Source organism: Osmerus eperlanus, chromosome 6 (genome assembly GCF_963692335.1).
Source record: "Osmerus eperlanus chromosome 6, fOsmEpe2.1, whole genome shotgun sequence".
Classification (NCBI taxonomy): domain Eukaryota; kingdom Metazoa; phylum Chordata; class Actinopteri; order Osmeriformes; family Osmeridae; genus Osmerus; species Osmerus eperlanus.
The window spans coordinates 3,295,987-3,313,232 of NC_085023.1; the positions used below are offsets into that span (position 1 = coordinate 3,295,987).

At 44.5% G+C, this 17,246-nt stretch overlaps 1 long non-coding RNA gene across 2 annotated transcripts; it reads left to right on the forward strand.

Moving 5' to 3' along the window:
- The first annotated feature begins 11,806 nt into the window (after positions 1-11,806).
- On the forward strand, positions 11,807-14,820 carry LOC134021903 (uncharacterized). Of its 2 annotated transcripts, XR_009930596.1 has the most exons (4): positions 11,807-11,902; positions 12,479-12,548; positions 13,218-13,285; positions 14,250-14,820. It is a non-coding gene; the product is annotated as an uncharacterized LOC134021903 (long non-coding RNA). The 2 variants fall into 2 exon arrangements; XR_009930595.1 differs by lacking the exon at positions 11,807-11,902 and having other exon boundaries at positions 12,127-12,548.
- Positions 14,821-17,246: the final 2,426 nt, after the last annotated feature.

Below are 17,246 nucleotides of genomic sequence, written 5' to 3' on the forward strand. Positions count from 1 at the left end.
GTCCAGGCCCAGTGTTGTATCTGTAGTCCTGTAGCCCAGTGTTGTATCTGTAGTCCTGTAGCCCAGTGTTGTATCTGTAGTCCTGTAGTGCTGGCCCAGTGTTGTATCTGTAGTCCTGTAGTCCTGTAGCCCAGTGTTGTATCTGTAGTCCTGTCGTCCAGGCCCAGTGTTGTATCTGTAGTCCAGTAGTCCTGTAGTGCTGGCCCAGTGTTGTATCTGTAGTCCTGTAGTGCTGGCCCAGTGTTGTATCTGTAGTCCTGTAGCCCAGTGTTGTATCTGTAGTCCTGTAGTCCTGTCATCCAGGCCCAGTGTTGTATCTGTAGTCCTGTAGTCCTGTAGTCCAGTGTTGTATCTGTAGTCCTGTAGTCCTGTAGCCCAGTGTTGTATCTGTAGTCCTGTAGTGCTGGCCCAGTGTTGTATCTGTAGTCCTGTAGTCCTGTAGCCCAGTGTTGTATCTGTAGTCCTGTAGTGCTGGCCCAGTGTTGTATCTGTAGTCCTGTAGTGCTGGCCCAGTGTTGTATCTGTAGTCCTGGAGCCGAGTGCACCAGCTGGCGTACGCCTGGGTGTAACGCTACGTCCGACGTAGAACTGAAAGTTACGACTAACTGAAAGTTACGACTAGTGCACCAGTTAGACTGAAGCCCTTTATGTGCTGCACCTGGGTGTACATTTTACGCCTAGTGGGGAGCAGGCGTAAGTTGGAAAATCAGACTAATATCCATGGTAATTATAATGTACAACAGTTTGATCGCACATGCAGCGCGTCTTGTTTATAGGCAACATATGGACAGGGCATTAAGGCGAGAAAAAGTTGAGTCTGAGTAAACAACTCTAGAAGTTTTCTAATTTCTCTATCAGTAAAATGTATTTTCCTTTTCTTTCTTTTTTAAATCCATGGCTTGTTTTGAAGGGAGATAGGCTAGCTAAGTGCGCTTTGGATAGGCTCTTAAATGTGTTGCTTGGCAACGATCGACGCTTTCGCATTTTCACAAGGACGCGCATCTTAAAACCAGGCGTAGCTACGACCGTGGCCTGTCAAGCTTGGTGCACTCGGTGTAAATTCAAATCACAAAGTCGGACGTAACTAAGACCGACGTAGGAGTTAAGACCAACTTTTTTACGCCCAACTGGTGCACTCGGCTCCTGTAGTCCAGTGTTGTATCTGTAGTCCTGTAGTGCGGGTCCAGTGTTGTATCTGTAGTCCTGTAGTGCTGGCCCAGTGTTGTATATGTAGTCCTGTAGTGCTGGCCCAGTGTTGTATCTGTAGTCCTGTAGTGCGGGTCCAGTGTTGTATATGTAGTCCTGTAGTGCTGGCCCAGTGTTGTATATGTAGTCCTGTAGTGCTGGCCCAGTGTTGTATCTGTAGTCCTGTAGTGCGGGTCCAGTGTTGTATCTGTAGTCCTGTAGTGCGGGTCCAGTGTTGTATATGTAGTCCTGTAGTGCTGGCCCAGTGTTGTATATGTAGTCCTGTAGTGCTGGCCCAGTGTTGCATCTGTAGTCCTGTAGTGCTGGCCCAGTGTTGTATATGTAGTCCTGTAGTGCTGGCCCAGTGTTGCATCTGTAGTCCTGTAGTGCTGGCCAAGTGTTGTATATGTAGTCCTGTAGTGCTGGCCCAGTGTTGTATCTGTAGTGCTGTAGTGCTGGCCCAGTGTTGTATCTGTAGTCCTGTAGTGCTGGCCCAGTGTTGTATCTGTAGTCCTGTAGTGCTGGCCCAGTGTTGCATCTGTAGTCCTGTACTGCTGGCCCAGTGTTAAGGGTGTTGTAATCCTCTTTCACTCACATTTCAATCAGCACTGCAGCATGGTGTAATTTGTTGCTTGTTGCTTAGTAACCATTGCGAGGACATTTGTATAGAAAACGATAACCATATTCATTTTATTCTTTCATTCTCTCTCTCCCTCCTTTTCCCCTGGAATGAATATACTGCAGAGCTGGCTGGCCTGTAGAAAGTAGACAACATTCAACACCAGAACCCCTGCGTTTATTATTCCCTGAATGGAAACTGATCTTTCCACTTGGGGCCAGTGTGTGGGGGGCCAGTGTGTGGGGGGCCAGTGTGTGTTGGGGCCAGTGTGTTGAGGGGCCAGTGTGTTGAGGGGCCAGTGTGTTGGGGCCAGTGTGTTGGGGCCGGTGTGTTGGGGCCAGTGTGTGGGGGGCCAGTGTGTGGGGGGCCAGTGTGTTGAGGGGCCAGTGTGTGGGGGGCCAGTGTGTTGAGGGGCCAGTGTGTTGAGGGGCCAGTGTGTTGAGGGGCCAGTGTGTTGAGGGGCCAGTGTGTTGAGGGGCCAGTGTGTGGGGGGCCAGTGTGTGGGGGGCCAGTGTGTTGGGGCCAGTGTGTTGAGGGGCCAGTGTGTTGAGGGGCCAGTGTGTTGAGGGGCCAGTGTGTTGGGGCCGGTGTGTTGGGGCCAGTGTGTTGGGGCCGGTGTGTTGGGGCCGGTGTGTTGGGGCCAGTGTGTTGGGGCCAGTGTGTGGGGGGCCAGTGTGTTGAGGGGCCAGTGTGTGGGGGGCCAGTGTATGGGGGGCCAGTGTGTGGGGGGCCAGTGTGTGGGGGCCAGTGTGTTGAGGGGCCAGTGTGTTGGGGCCAGTGTGTTGAGGGGCCAGTGTGTTGAGGGGCCAGTGTGTTGAGGGGCCAGTGTGTGGGGGGCCAGTGTGTGGGGGGCCAGTGTGTGGGGGGCCAGTGTGTTGGGGCCAGTGTGTTGAGGGGCCAGTGTGTTGAGGGGCCAGTGTGTTGAGGGGCCAGTGTGTTGGGGCCGGTGTGTTGGGGCCAGTGTGTTGGGGCCGGTGTGTTGGGGCCAGTGTGTTGGGGCCGGTGTGTTGGGGCCAGTGTGTGGGGGGCCAGTGTGTGGGGGGCCAGTGTTTGGGGGGCCAGTGTGTTGGGAGTGCAGGATCCATCCTAACCTCATGATACAGCAGTCTTACCATCTTCGGCAGCAGAAGTCAGCCCTCCTGTGTTCTTACGGCACCATTACACCATCCTGCTCAACCAGGAAGCCTGCTCACCAGGAGCACGGGCGTCTAGCATCTCTTCATTTGTTTATATATTCGTTTGATTTACCCGCATGTTCACGACCATGGCCATGTGGTGCAGTGGTGCTGTTAGCGTTGAGGGAAACAGTGAAGGTTAAGTTGCTCTGTGTGGCGCGGCGCGCTCCTAACCCCTCCCCTCTCTGTGCCAGGACAAGTCCATACAGAACAAGAACCCCTGGGAGTCCTACAACCCTGCCTGTGAGTACCAGAACTACGCCACTATGAATGTACTGCAGCCCGACCCCAAGGACTCGCTGGAGATGACTGCTGCGGAGTGGGAGAAGTGTGTCAACCTGCCCCTGGACGTGCAGGAAGGAGACTTCCAGACCGAGGTCTAGAAGAGCGGCAGGACAACTAGGAAACGCTGAGCAAACCAGGAAGCTCACAGGAAGTGATGTATTTTGCACTGAAGTAGAAAGGAAAAAAAGTGACTTTTCTAAACAGCCTTGGCATACATATCTGGAATATTAAGGTGTGGCAGGGACTTATCGTGCCAATATGAGGAGGACATAAGAGAGGTGGAAGAGATCTACAACAACAACAACAAAAAGATTTAAAAAAAGACAAAAAACATCAGTGTTACTTTTTGTATTCTCACTAGTGTACTTGTTGCCGGGCAGCCAGGTGTACTATATTACCATCTTGTGTTTCCCAGTAATTGTGGAAGAATTGGCTGTAAAGGGTGATTATCTTTCTAGATGAAAACCATCTAACGCAAACATCAGGCCATGCAGTCCCAGCTTCCTTGGGTCCAGATTTTATTTGACAAAACTGAACCCAGAAGCACAATGTATATATTTAAGCAGGTTTTTAAAAAGTTTATAACAGTCTGTTTGGCCATTACTACACTTTTTACTTTATAATATAAAAACAAGAGGCAAAGAGAGGATTTTTCTGTCATATAAAAATGAATGTTTGTCAAGCTACATTCTTCATTGCTTTAAATGCAATAAAGGTAATAGTCACTTTTATATGAATAATATATTTCACAACTTTAATACTGCAGAATCTGCTTGAAGGATCCCAGCAAGCTGTCTCATCTGCAGTCCTGTATAAAATATTTAAAAACAAACATGTTGTATGTTGTAAATAAACCTTTGTCTACATATGTTTTACTTGTGCCAATTTATTTTAATGAGAAAAAATGCCAACCTGATCAAGAGTTATAGCGAAAAATGTTAACATTTGAAAAAGGAATGTAAATAAAAGAGGAAATATGTTCGTACTGCTTCAGAGGGTGTGTGAAGTCTGTGTGCTCGCTCGTTATTCAGGTTTGTCAAACGCTTCATCCACAGGTATTCCAGAACAGTCTCTCTGGTGTTGAAAGTAACAAGGGCAGACAATCACAGCAGGTTCTCGTTTAATAATTCAGCAACACTTGGGCCATTGGGCTGCGATTGAAACATCACACTTCGTGGAACCAGACTCTGCCTTCAGATTCTCAAGTTCCTGTCTTGTCCAGATATATAATGAGATGAGATGTTTGAAGTCTGCTTGGTTGTCAATAATATGAAAAGGTTATCATTAGTGTGTGTACAGTGTGTGTGTTATCATTAGTGTGTCTGTACAGTGTGTGTGTGTGAGAGAGTGTGAGTGTGTCTCTGTGTGAGTGTGACTGTGTCATTTCCACAAGCCTACTTCAGAAGACTCCTCTGTCAGCTTGAAAAGTACAGCAGGGCAAATAAGTTTCAAATGACTGGCCTCACGCACCACACAGACACTGTCCCTTCAAATAAACATCCGCTGCCTTCATCCTTCACCCACCGCAACACACACACACATCCCGCCTCCCCAACCCAGTCTCAGGGCCTTCAGCCTATCTGGCTCGTGACTTTGGCAGCTAACTTTCACACCCTGGTGGGTTTGCTACGGCAGGCTCGCTGGGCGCCGAGCCCCCAGAAGGTTAACCGGATAAGATCAGTCAAGATTTGGCCACTGAGACGTTTAGCGGGTTTACGGGAAATCTTGTTTGTTCTGTCTGACGGATGTGGTTGACAGTACTGCAGTCACTGTAGCCGCAGAGCGCGGGTGAGGGAGAAGTTACGCTTCCGAAACACTAGTAGCCTGCCAATCTGAAGGAGGAGGACGGGAGGGAGAAGGGAATTACTTCTCTACTTTCATCGGATGAGAACTCACGAACTCGCGATTCTTTTCAGCCCCACAATGCGCTGCTAGATTTATCATGGGTTGACGTCAACACGCAGGGTTTTCTACAAGCGACCTACTGCTGTGTGCATCTCAATACACATTCCAACATTCTATTTAGTATGCCAGGAAATTATATTTATATATTGCATTTAATACATTTTGCTTTATCCAGAAGGTACAGCAGAAAATCAAAGTGTTCATGTCTAATACAGGACGCCTTTAAAATACCTCAAATATATCTTCCAACATACAGCTACATAGCCAGTAAAGCTGTCAACTAGAGTAAACGATACAACAGCGTTGATAGCACGTCTATTACCACCATAGCGAACCGAAAATAACTTGTCTGCACCAGTTCAAGGCACGCTTATATGACACCATGTGTTCCCAGCTGTACGCATACTCCACTCTGCGAACATAGTGGAATTTGTAAGGGCAGCTGCAGTACTTACTAAAAGTCAAAAGTTAAAATATGCGATTTGGGATGCAACCCTGTCAAGTCTCCGCATTCTTAACACGCAGTCTAAAATTGATTAGGCTCTGGGTAGTGTCTAAAACTGTAATTGGCTGAAGTGAAATCCGAGACTGACTCAATATATATTTGGCCAATTACTTTATTACGATGCACCTGAGCCATGCACTATTGTAGAGCCTCAAAACTTGGATTATGTTATGAATTTGTGTAAACATCTGACAAACTCAATACATTTATGATACTAGAGTATTTAATGTCAATCTGTGTGGGCTTGTTAGACGTGATTTGTGCCAAGCCGATGTGTCTTGTGGCTGGATAACAGCCACTTAGAGAAACTAGATTTCTGGCGTCTGGTTCTTTTTCAGAATAAATTGACTACTATGTGTAACTGTGTAAACACAAGATCCGCAGCAATTCTACAACCTCCTACTTACGCTCCTTCAATCTCCTACAGTAATCACTTACGTTCTCCCATGTTCTCCTACAGTAATCACTTACGTTCTCCCATGTTCTCCTACAGTAATCACCTACGTTCTCCCATGTTGTCCTGCAGTCCTGTCCTACGTTCTCCCATGTTCTCCTACAGTAATCACCTACGTTCTCCCATGTTGTCCTGCAGTCCTGTCCTACGTTCTCCCATGTTCTCCTACAGTAATCACCTACATTCTCCCATGTTCTCCTACAGTAATCACCTACATTCTCCCATGTTCTCCTGCAGCCCAGTCCTATGTTCTCCTATGTTCTCCCTCCTCACCCTCACACACCCCTCCTCACCCCTCCTCCCGCTCAACCACTGGCACAAGGAAGTCCCAAGGAAGGACACCTAAGAGCCCCATGTCCATGAGCTATGTACTACGGCAAATAAGCAAAGGTTCAAGGGAAATCTATCCACATGTCTTATCCTTCATTTATTAATCCTATACCAAGATCTACCCATGTTGAACACAGACAAAGAAGATGTATTGATCCAATACATTTAAAGGTATAATATTATTATTTTTTTACTTCATTTAGCAGATGCTCAGCAGCTGCGTGCATGTGCAGAGCAAATAGAAATTATAGCAAAACATCACGGATCAGAAGTGCACAATTTGAACAGTATTTTGTTGGTCAGAGTCAAGGAACAGTCAGTATTTACCAGGCACATAGGAGCTCCAGTATGTACGGAGATTTGGGTAATATTGTTATGTAACGTTGTTATTTCACCGTTCTGCTGGGAAACACTGCCATTGTTTGGCAGTAAACAAACTGCAGGGCTCTCAACTTCATGTCTTCTGATGATCCTGTGTGCACACACGCACACACACACACACGCACACACACACACACACACGCACACACGCACACACACACACACACACACGCACACACGCACACACACACACGCACACACAAACGCACCCACGGACATACACACACACGCACACACAAACGCACCCACGGACATACACACACACACACACACCTTCACACCCACAAAAGCACACGTATAAAAACTCAGAAATATTCAGTATTTATTTATTTCTTTTACACAAACACAAACAGAAAAATACATTATCTCATCACACATAATCTTATCACAACAAAACCCCACAAAATATAAGCATCCATTCCTATAATAATCCTAACTCTGTCCCTCACTGAAACTGACCGCTCCCCTTCCTGAAAAATCCCCCTGCCCTTCCTGAAACAGACCCCTCCCCTTCCTGAAACAGACCCCTCCCCTTCCTAAAACAGACCCCTCCCCTTCCTGAAACAGACCCCTCCCCTTCCTAAAACAGACCCCTCCCCTTCCTAAAACAGACCCCTACGTTTACTGAAACAGACCCCTCCAATTCCTGAAACAGACCCCTCCCCTTCCTGAAGCCGACCCCTCCCCTTCCTAAAACCGACCCCTCCCCTTCCTGAAACAGACCCCTCCCCTTCCTGAAGCCGAACCCTCCCCTTCCTGAAGCCGACCCCTCCCCTTCCTGAAGCTGAGGGCCAGAGGTGACAGCAGCTATGGTCAGCAGCATGGTCAGCATCAGATATCAGTACTGTAAACATCCTTACCACCATCGTGAGGGAGTGGAGATCAAGGCACTTCCTGTCAGTACTGGTGCCCAGTAGAGAGAGAAGAGAGAGAGACAGATAGAGAGAGACAGAGAGAGAGAGACACAGGGAGAGAGAGAAAGAGAGAGATGAGAGAGAGAAAGATATAGAGAGAGAAGAGAGAAAAACAGACAGAGAGAGAGAGACAGATAGAGATGAGAGAGAAAGATGTAGAGAGAGAAGAGAGACAGAGATGGAGAGAGACAGAGAGAGGCAGAGAGAGACAAAGAGAGAGAGGGAGAGAGAAAAGGAGAGAGAGAGAGTCATAGAGAGAGAGACAGAGAGAGAGAGAGAGAGAGAGAGAGAGAGAGAGAGATGTAGAGAGATTGAAGAGAGAGAAGGTGACATGTACTCCACAGCTCAGCCAGGGCCTCAGGGCCTGCTTCCCTGAACCCTGGAGGGTCACGTCATGACCCTCCAACACACCTGACAACAACATCCTGATTTCCCCAGGCAGCCCCAGGTCAAAGGTCACCTTCAAGACAACGCTGCTGTGAAGGCAAGTTGAGAGATGCACACTGGCTTCCTGTTGTTGCTATGCTTCACTGGAGAGAGTAGTTATTATTAGAGAGTTATTCTTTTTTATTTTCAAACACGTACGTCTGTATGACACATGATCTGTCATCTTCTTCTTTTTAGCAGAGTTAAAGCATCTCCCACTCCGGAACCTTTTCTGCATCGCCTCTGGCAATAATATCCGCCATGAAGGCCATGTAGTCTTTATAGTACTGTCCATCTTTCCTGAAGCGTCTCTTTAGACACTGAAGTCGATGTTCTGCACGAGCCTTGTTGTCTGGCAGAATTGACCTTTCTTCTTTGTAGGGCAGTGGCATCGCTGCCCATCCTCCTTCTGCTTGATACCTTGTTTCAGCTTGGCTAAAAAACACAGGTCTTCTTGGGACATGGCTACATCTTCGCCAGTCCTCTCTGTGAAATCTAACTCAAAGATCTTTACCATGTCTGCTGGAGTAAGTATTTCCTTCACTTTAGTCCGGCACACAAAGTGGACCTCAGACTTGAGTCTGAGAGGTGGTTGAGTGGCTGGAAAGATTTCTCTTGAGATGATTCGATGACTGACTCCGATTTCATCTTCAAAATCACCATCAAAATCACTGTAGCCAATGATGCACAACCCCAACACAGACTTCCGGGCAAATGGCTGGCCTTCTTCGCCACTGACCACATTTCTTGGAAGCAAGACTTGGACGCAGTTATAGCCAATCAGCAATCCAACTTCACAGTCAAGTTCAGATGGCATCTCATCAGCTAGATGTTCTAGATGAGGCCAACCTTTTGCAGTTTTGCATGTGGATATGTCGGATTTATTGGCAGGTATGTATTCTCTGGTGTATGTTGCACTTAGGAATGCTTGGCTGGACCTGATGTTAGTTTCCTCCAGGATCACCATGACTCGTATTGAGAGACTTGTTGCTCTTGTTGGTTAGTTGTAACAGTTTCAAATTCTTGTACTCGCTGCGAAATATTTTACTGTTGCTCTTTTGTAAAGCTCTCTCTTGGAAGTCGCTTTGGATAAAAGTGTCTGCTAAATGCATAAATGTAAATGTAATGTAAATGTTACTGGACTAGCTTGATTCTTTCTTCAAACATCAAGCCTCTTACTTTAGTCTATACAATTTGTGACTCGATTTTGTGATGCTTCAGACCGCAAGGTTCGATTTGTCTCCCCCACGACAACAAAGCCTTTGTAACGGCCCCTTCAGCACCATCTGTGATGCATATCAAGCGCACCTGAGTTACTTTCCCTCCCCTTAAAACCCTGTAAGGCCCCTGGTTGTAAAATTACAACGTCACACTGTAAAAAATAACCGTTTTTTTTACCATGAAATGCACTGTATTTTTTACAGATATTTCCTCTTTTTCCATAAAACAATGATATGCCTGCGGATTTACCAATATTTGATGTCAAATAAATGTTACACCCTTAAAATCACAGGCATTTTACCTTAATTTAAGATAACATGAATATGATGTTTATTTAATGACAATTCATTGTAATTGTACAGATTCAAATGTAATTTTACATTACATGGGAGGTAATATTTAACAGATTTTTTCAGGTTAATAATAATGAAGAAATGCATGTGAAATTACAGAAATCGTTGGTCATTGGGTTTTCTTTAAAATTGTGATTTTATGTTTTTTAAACTAATTAGTAGTATTTGTACAGACACAAAAGTAATTTATTATTGGGAATAAACAGCAGAAAGGATGCACCCATGCTTCCCCTGGCAGGACAGAAATATCTATATGGTCCAGTGCCTCTTTAATGACTTCAATGCATGTATTGTCACCAAGCCTGCCTCACGTTTAAAAAAAATAGTCAAGAGTCTAAACTTTATGTAACACCTTTTATTCCATATTACAAAAACATTGGGCCAGTATCAAAAGTGCTGTGTTGAAATTTTTAAAACAGACAATGGTCTGTTAATTACTGTGTTAACAGCTCTAAAACAAAAAAAATGCCAACATAATAGTCAATAGCCAACTGTCTTTCTATGAGTCTGTGACCTTCATGAACTTCAGGGGACTCTGGGGCTCTTGACTTCTGGATCTCTTCTAGACAAACCGATGCTACCATGCACATTATCCTCCTTGGAGATAGAGAACATACATTTATTGAGACATGGTTGAGGTGTATTTGTCTTCACAAGAATGGATGGTGGATACAAGTTCTATTCATCATTGCCCATTAAACAGAACTTTGTTATGTTTTAGTACAATATATAGTTGAGTTGTACTTGTTTACTTAGAGTTGTTTAACTGTAAATGTAAGCACCTATTGTAAGTAAGGAAAGAAACTGTTCTTATGACGTGAGGTTTTGGTCTTGATGGACCGCAGTCTTCTGTGTGTCCAGGGTGGGAGGGGTCGGCCACAATCTTCCTCGCTCGCCTCAGGGTCCTCGAGGTGTGCAGGTCCTTGAGGGTAGGCATATTGCAGCCGATCACCTTCTCAGCAGTGCAGATGATACGCTGCTGCCACTGCCAAGGACAAGAGCAGACTGCAGCGTATCATCCGATGGATGATCTGATCATAACAGATCAGTGATGGAAGAGGTGAGGATGGACTCAATGATGGCTGTGTAGAATGCACCATTGTTGTCTTTGGCAAGTTTAATTTCTTCAGCTGCTGCATGAAGTAAATCCTCTGTTGTGCTTTCTTGGTGAGGGAGCTGATGTTCAGTTCCCACTTGAGGTCCTGGGAGAGGATAGTGCCCAGGAAGCGGAAGGACTCCACAGGGTTTACTGGGGCTGTATTCTTAGTAGTCCACAAACATCTCCACTGTCTTAAGAGCATTAGCTCTTGGTTGTTCTGGCTACACAAGGTCACCAGGTTATTTTAACTACTGATAGTGGTAGGTTATCTTGCTAACACATATCCAAAAATGCACAGTGTCCAAAACACTAAGAACATTATTCTAGTTTTCTAATACTTTACCATTGTGTTGGCCGGTAGGATTTGTAACGCAAATAGGCCTAATGTCAGTTTTCTGGTCATTTCCACAAAATTATGCATAAAGTAACTCTGCGATTGGGGCCACTATAAAATGCATTCTGAGTAAAACCTTTCACATTGGCACCAACCTTTTAGTCCAGCATATGATCTGGACAAGTCATGGGATAAAGCCCCAGTTTATAAAAAAGTAACTTATTTGTTGCACAAATTTACCCTGTAACCAACACAGAAATGTATGATATGACTTGTGCTTGGTTTGGAAAGATGTACATTTTTTCGAACATATAGGGGTACAAATGCAATAAGAAAGATGTCAGTGTGTGACCCATGGTGTGACCAAATTTATGTTGGGAGATGGGATGACTACTGCCTCAGGGCTGTCAAGGAATTTCCTAGGAGATTAGAAACAGTAAGTCTATTGTTATTAATGCTAGTAAACAGAAAACTCTGTGAAATCAACAATGAATTGGACAGTAAAAATATTTATCTCGGAGACAACATTGAATGTTGATTTTTGAATGAGGAAGGTTCACACATGCGCAGTGGTTGTAGCAGTAGCACTTTGCTTCTCCCAACTGTCACTGCCGCACATGGCGCGAAAACCGGAGAAGAATGGAGGTTTCAGCTGCTCCAGAAGTTATAGTATTCAGGAATTATACTGACTGAAGAAGAGACAACGAGATTCAGAGGTAACGTTAATGTTAAGCTGATATAGTGCGTTATATGTTTTTCACAACCTTTTTTTGTCAAAACGGAATGGACTTTTACCAAACTGAAGGCAAATTGCTAGCTGACGTTAGCATTAGCTATTTAGAGTGACTATTAGCTAGCTCAGGGGTTATAGAGCTCAGCTAGCGTTAGCTATCTAATGTCAGTTAATTAAATCTGCCATTTGCAATCCTAAAATTCGGTTAACGTTATGACCTGCATGACTAATGTGTGGCTTTGTAGACCATCTCTACTATAACGTTATGTTGATTTTATTTTTTTCCTCTTACCTCAGTATAATGTTAGCTGCTAGCTAGCTAGGTCGGTAGGAAATATTTTATGAAAAACGAAGGCACTTGTTCAATGTTAGTGTTGTACATAGTTGATAAAAGCATGTTAATTCATTAGATAATTAATTGTGGAGCTGGCAAAGTGCCGCTGTACAGAGAACTGTCTAAATAGGAGTGTTTTGTTGAGTAATGTTGAGTTAGGGGAATTGTGTAGGCTAACTTAAGTTTGGTTAAGTGAAGCCCTCGTGTGTTTTTCTGTTGCTGCAGATTTACATTTTCTCACACTCTACATTGTCACCTGGAGTCAGCTCTGTAACCGTGGCCCCAAGTTTTTGTGGTGAGTATTACATGAAATTGCAATTGCCATTATTGTTGTGTGGACTGTTTATGTCAAGACCGTTGATGGAGGTTCTTTCTGTCACAGACATTCACTTGCATGTATTTCAAAACACAAAACCTAAGGCGATGAAAAACAATCTGATCTCGGTAATCATGAGTTTTAGCAACGTTTTAACATGGGAGTGAACTAGTGTTGCACAGTAAACCTGTACTAAAAAGAGACACTTACATTGCTTCAGTGTTCCTGTGCATACATGGGAGACTCTGACAGAACGCTATCTCTGTAGCATTCCATCCAGTCCAGAACCCGGGGTCCTGAAGTCTCGACTTTTACGATACTCAAACGATGCGATGTTAATATACCTCTCTGATCTAACGAGTCTGACTAGCTGTCGTGACCTCTCAGGTGGGATTTGGCTACGATGGAGAGATGGTTGTTCTGCTAAGTTCTCCTGTCTCTGCACAGGAACTGCAGTGATCATTAAGGAGCCTAATGACGAATCATGGTCAGAATTATGTTGTCCCATGCTACACCCCTTCACCAAGTTTCATACAAATCGGGCTGGTAGTTTTTGCTTAATCCTGTTCACACACAAACAAACCGACATTCAAACACTCACACGGGAGAAATTGCTTGCATGATACTTGTGTTTTTCTGTTGCTGCAGATTTACATTTTCTCACACTACATTGTCACCTGGAGTCAGCTCTGTAACCGTGGGCCCAAGTTTTTGTGGTGAGTACTACATGAAATTGCAATTGCCATTATTGTTGTGTGGACTGTTTATGTCAAGACCGTTGATGGAGGTTCTTTCTGTCACAGACATTCACTTGCATGTATTTCAAAACACAAAACCTACGGCGATGAAAAACAATCTGATCTCGGTAATCATGAGTTTTAGCAACTTTTTTATAGTAGGAGTGAACTAGTGTTGCACAGTAAACCTGTACTAAAAAGAGACACTTACATTGCTTCAGTGTTCCTGTGCATACATAGGAGACTGACAGAACGCCATCTCTGTAGGATTCCATCCAGTCCAGACCCGGGGTCCTGAAGTCTCGACTTTTACGATACTCAAACGATGCGATGTTAATATACCTCTCTGATCTAACGAGTCTGGCTAACTGTCGTGACCTCTCAGGTGGGCTATGGCTGCGATGGAGAGGTGGAGAGATGGTTGTTCTGCTCGGTTCTCCTGTCTCTGCACAGGAACTGCAGCTCTTTTGCACTGATCGTTAAGGAGCCTAATGACGAATCATGGTCAGAATTATGTTGTCCCATGCTACACCCCTTCACCAAGTTTCATACAAATCGGGCTGGTAGTTTTTCGTAATCCTGTTCACACACATACAGACCGACATTCAAACACAGAAGGAAGACTGCCAATGGAAACTAGCCTTTTGGATATAATTGGGTGCATTTACATTTTAATGTTCATGAATGTACACTGTCCCTCTTGATCAAATAAATTGAATTGAAAAAATTGAAGAGAAAACATTACCTTTCATCCTGCAGCGGCTTTGCCTGGGTCGGAGGTCATAAACAGTGGGGCATCGGATCTATTTACGTTTTTTTTTTTACTATTTTCGGATATGGTTTGTCCTTAATGGAAGGTAGAAATTATTAACCGGTTGTTTTCAAGCCAAGTGAAAAGATGCTGAACATATCATTAAAGAATTGTATCTTTTCTTTTGACCAGGAAATGGCTGAGACCGATTTCCTCAGTGCCATGGAGAGAACGACAGTGGGGATCTATGTTGTGAAAGACACTGCCAGCAGTGAACCCTCTGATGTCAGGATAGTCCTCGAAGGTGTGATGGTGCTTCAAGATCTTGAGAATGTAGCACTTGCTTCTGCAATGTTGTTTGGGCTCTTATGCCTTGAACATGCAGCACCCTACAAAGCTCCGCTACACCTTTGAGGCATTTCAAAAGATCATCATGGAGCCTCAGCATCAGACACTTAATAATATGAGCCTGTCAGCTGCAAAAACAGAACTTTTAGTGACACTAACTGACCATGCACAGTTGCCCTATATAACGTTGCAGCCCGGTTCACAGCAATCTTGCTCAATGCTGGACCAATTTTCATGAATTAACCACTAGATAGCCTAAATTTATATTGATTGGCTGTAAATGTAGCTGTTTTTTAAGTATGCTTGTTTTTCCACTGTCCAATTAACATTTTTATATCTATAATTTCTTTAAATTGACTGATTAATACTGTAAATGTGCTGACATTCCTTTTTGATTAAAAGTACATATTCAGTATTTATACATTGTTGTAGTTTTTTTTTAGTTGGCACAACCACAATTCTACAGGGAATCACTGTTGGTACACAGGGCATTTTCATAAATTAACTACTAGAAAGCCTACATTTACATTGATTGGCCGTAAATGTAGCTATCTTTATGTACTAAGCTTGTTTTTCCACTGTCCAATGAACATTTTTATATCTATAAATTCTTTAAATTGACTGAGTAATACCGTAAATTTACAGACATTTGTCTTGGGGTTTATGTATTTCTTGCGTTTTTATACATTTTTTCTTAGTCATTCTACAAAAAAAAAATAAAAATCATAAGAAATTACTGTAAATAGACAGGAATGTTTCATGTAGCAACAAACAAATGCCCTAAAATTACGGAGATTAACCTTAAAGTTAGTTGTTTTTAAATGTATTTTAACATAGTATTTTTGTTTTTCTGCGGTTTAATTAACATTTAAGAACAGTACTAAACTGTAATTTAATTCATTTTGGGTGTAGACCATGCACTGTATTTTTACAGCTTATTACATGTAATTTTGTGGTATGATTATTTACTGTAATTTTACAGAATCGGTCTGGAAACTTTGCTGCCAGTGCTTTCTCTGTTTTTTTACGTGATTTTTTTTTACAGTGCACTTTTAGCTCTCGAATTGCTCATTTCTTTTTTTTTGAAAGACCTCATTTATCCAATGGGATTGCAAGGCAAGACAATATGACCCATTGGCTATGTAAATGTGGTCTTTCAGAAAAAAATATATTTGCAAATGTGTTTTTTGGAGAGCTGAAAGTAATGTTGTAATTTAAAACCGGGTCTTACTTAACCTTTAGATTAGTGAGGCAATAATTCCGACGGCCCCCACAGGGTAAGTTATTCTTCCGTAACGGTAGCTAGCTAGCTTTAGTTAGCTTCCGGGCTAGGTTACCTAGTATAATACTCGTAGCAATGCTACTACCATGCTAGTGTTACTTGTTAGCCTTCTCATTAGTACATTCTGAAGCCATAATAAAGCATTTGTCGCATAGTTTTTGTCTATCGGAAAATATTCAATGGGAATGTTCGAAATCACATATTTGTGATGTTACGCTGTGGGACCCACATTCAAACGATCACATATTTGTGATGCTACTCTTTAACAGGTTAAGGTAACTTTTACTAGGCTCGATGTCTCTTCAGTGAGGTGAGACAGACAGGGGGTAGTGTTCAGGTCTACAGTGAGGTGAGACAGACAGGTGGTAGTGTTCAGGTCTACAGTGAGGTGAGACAGACAGGGGGTAGTGTTCAGGTCTACAGTGAGGTAAGACAGACAGGCGGTAGTGTTCAGGTCTACAGTGAGGTGAGACAGACAGGGGGTAGTGTTCAGGTCTACAGTGAGGTAAGACAGACAGGGGGTAGTGTTCAGGTCTACAGTGAGGTGAGACAGACAGGGGGTAGTGTTCAGGTCTACAGTGAGGTGAGACAGACAGGGGGTAGTGTTCAGGTCTACAGTGAGGTGAGACAGACAGGGGGTAGTGTTCAGGTCTACAGTGAGGTAAGACAGACAGGGGGTAGTGTTCAGGTCTACAGTGAGGTGAGACAGACAGGGGGTAGTGTTCAGGTCTACAGTGAGGTGAGACAGACAGGGGGTAGTGTTCAGGTCTACAGTGAGGTGAGACAGACAGGGGGTAGTGTTCAGCACCCTGGACAGCTCCCTGCTGCTGACTAGCAAAATGTACATTACATTTAGTCATTTAGCAGACGCTCTTATCCAGAGCGACTTACAGTAAGTACAGGGACATTCCCCCCGAGGCAAGTAGGGTGAAGTGCCTTGCCCAAGGACACAACGTCATTTTGCACGGCTGGGAATCGAACTGGCAACCATCAGATTACTAGCCCGATTCCCTCACCGCTCAGCCATCTGACTCCCTCCCTAACCCTAACCCTAAAATGCAGCTGCAAAACTAAACTAAGCCCCCCCCCTAATCTAACCCCTCCCCCTTAACCCCCACCCCCCTAATCTAACCCCTCCCCCTTAACCCCCACCCCCCTAATCTAACCCCTCCCCCTTAACCCCCACCCCCCTAATCTAACCCCTCCCCCTTAACCCCCACCCCCCTAATCTAACCCCTCCCCCTTAACCCCCACCCCCCTAATCTAACCCCTCCCCCTTAACCCCCACCCCCCTAATCTAACCCCTCCCCCTTAACCCCCACCCCCCTAATCTAACCCCTCCCCCTTAACCCCCACCCCCCTAATCTAACCCCTCCCCCTTAACCCCCCCCAAACTAACCCCTCCCCCTGAAACCAACCAACCCCTCTTAATGACCCCACCAAAGACACCCCTCCACTTTAAGCAACCCCCCTCCCATTTATACCCCCCCCTTAAACCCCTCTCCCTCATCCCAACCCCCCCCCCCCACCCCCTCTTAAACCAACCCGTAGACCCATAG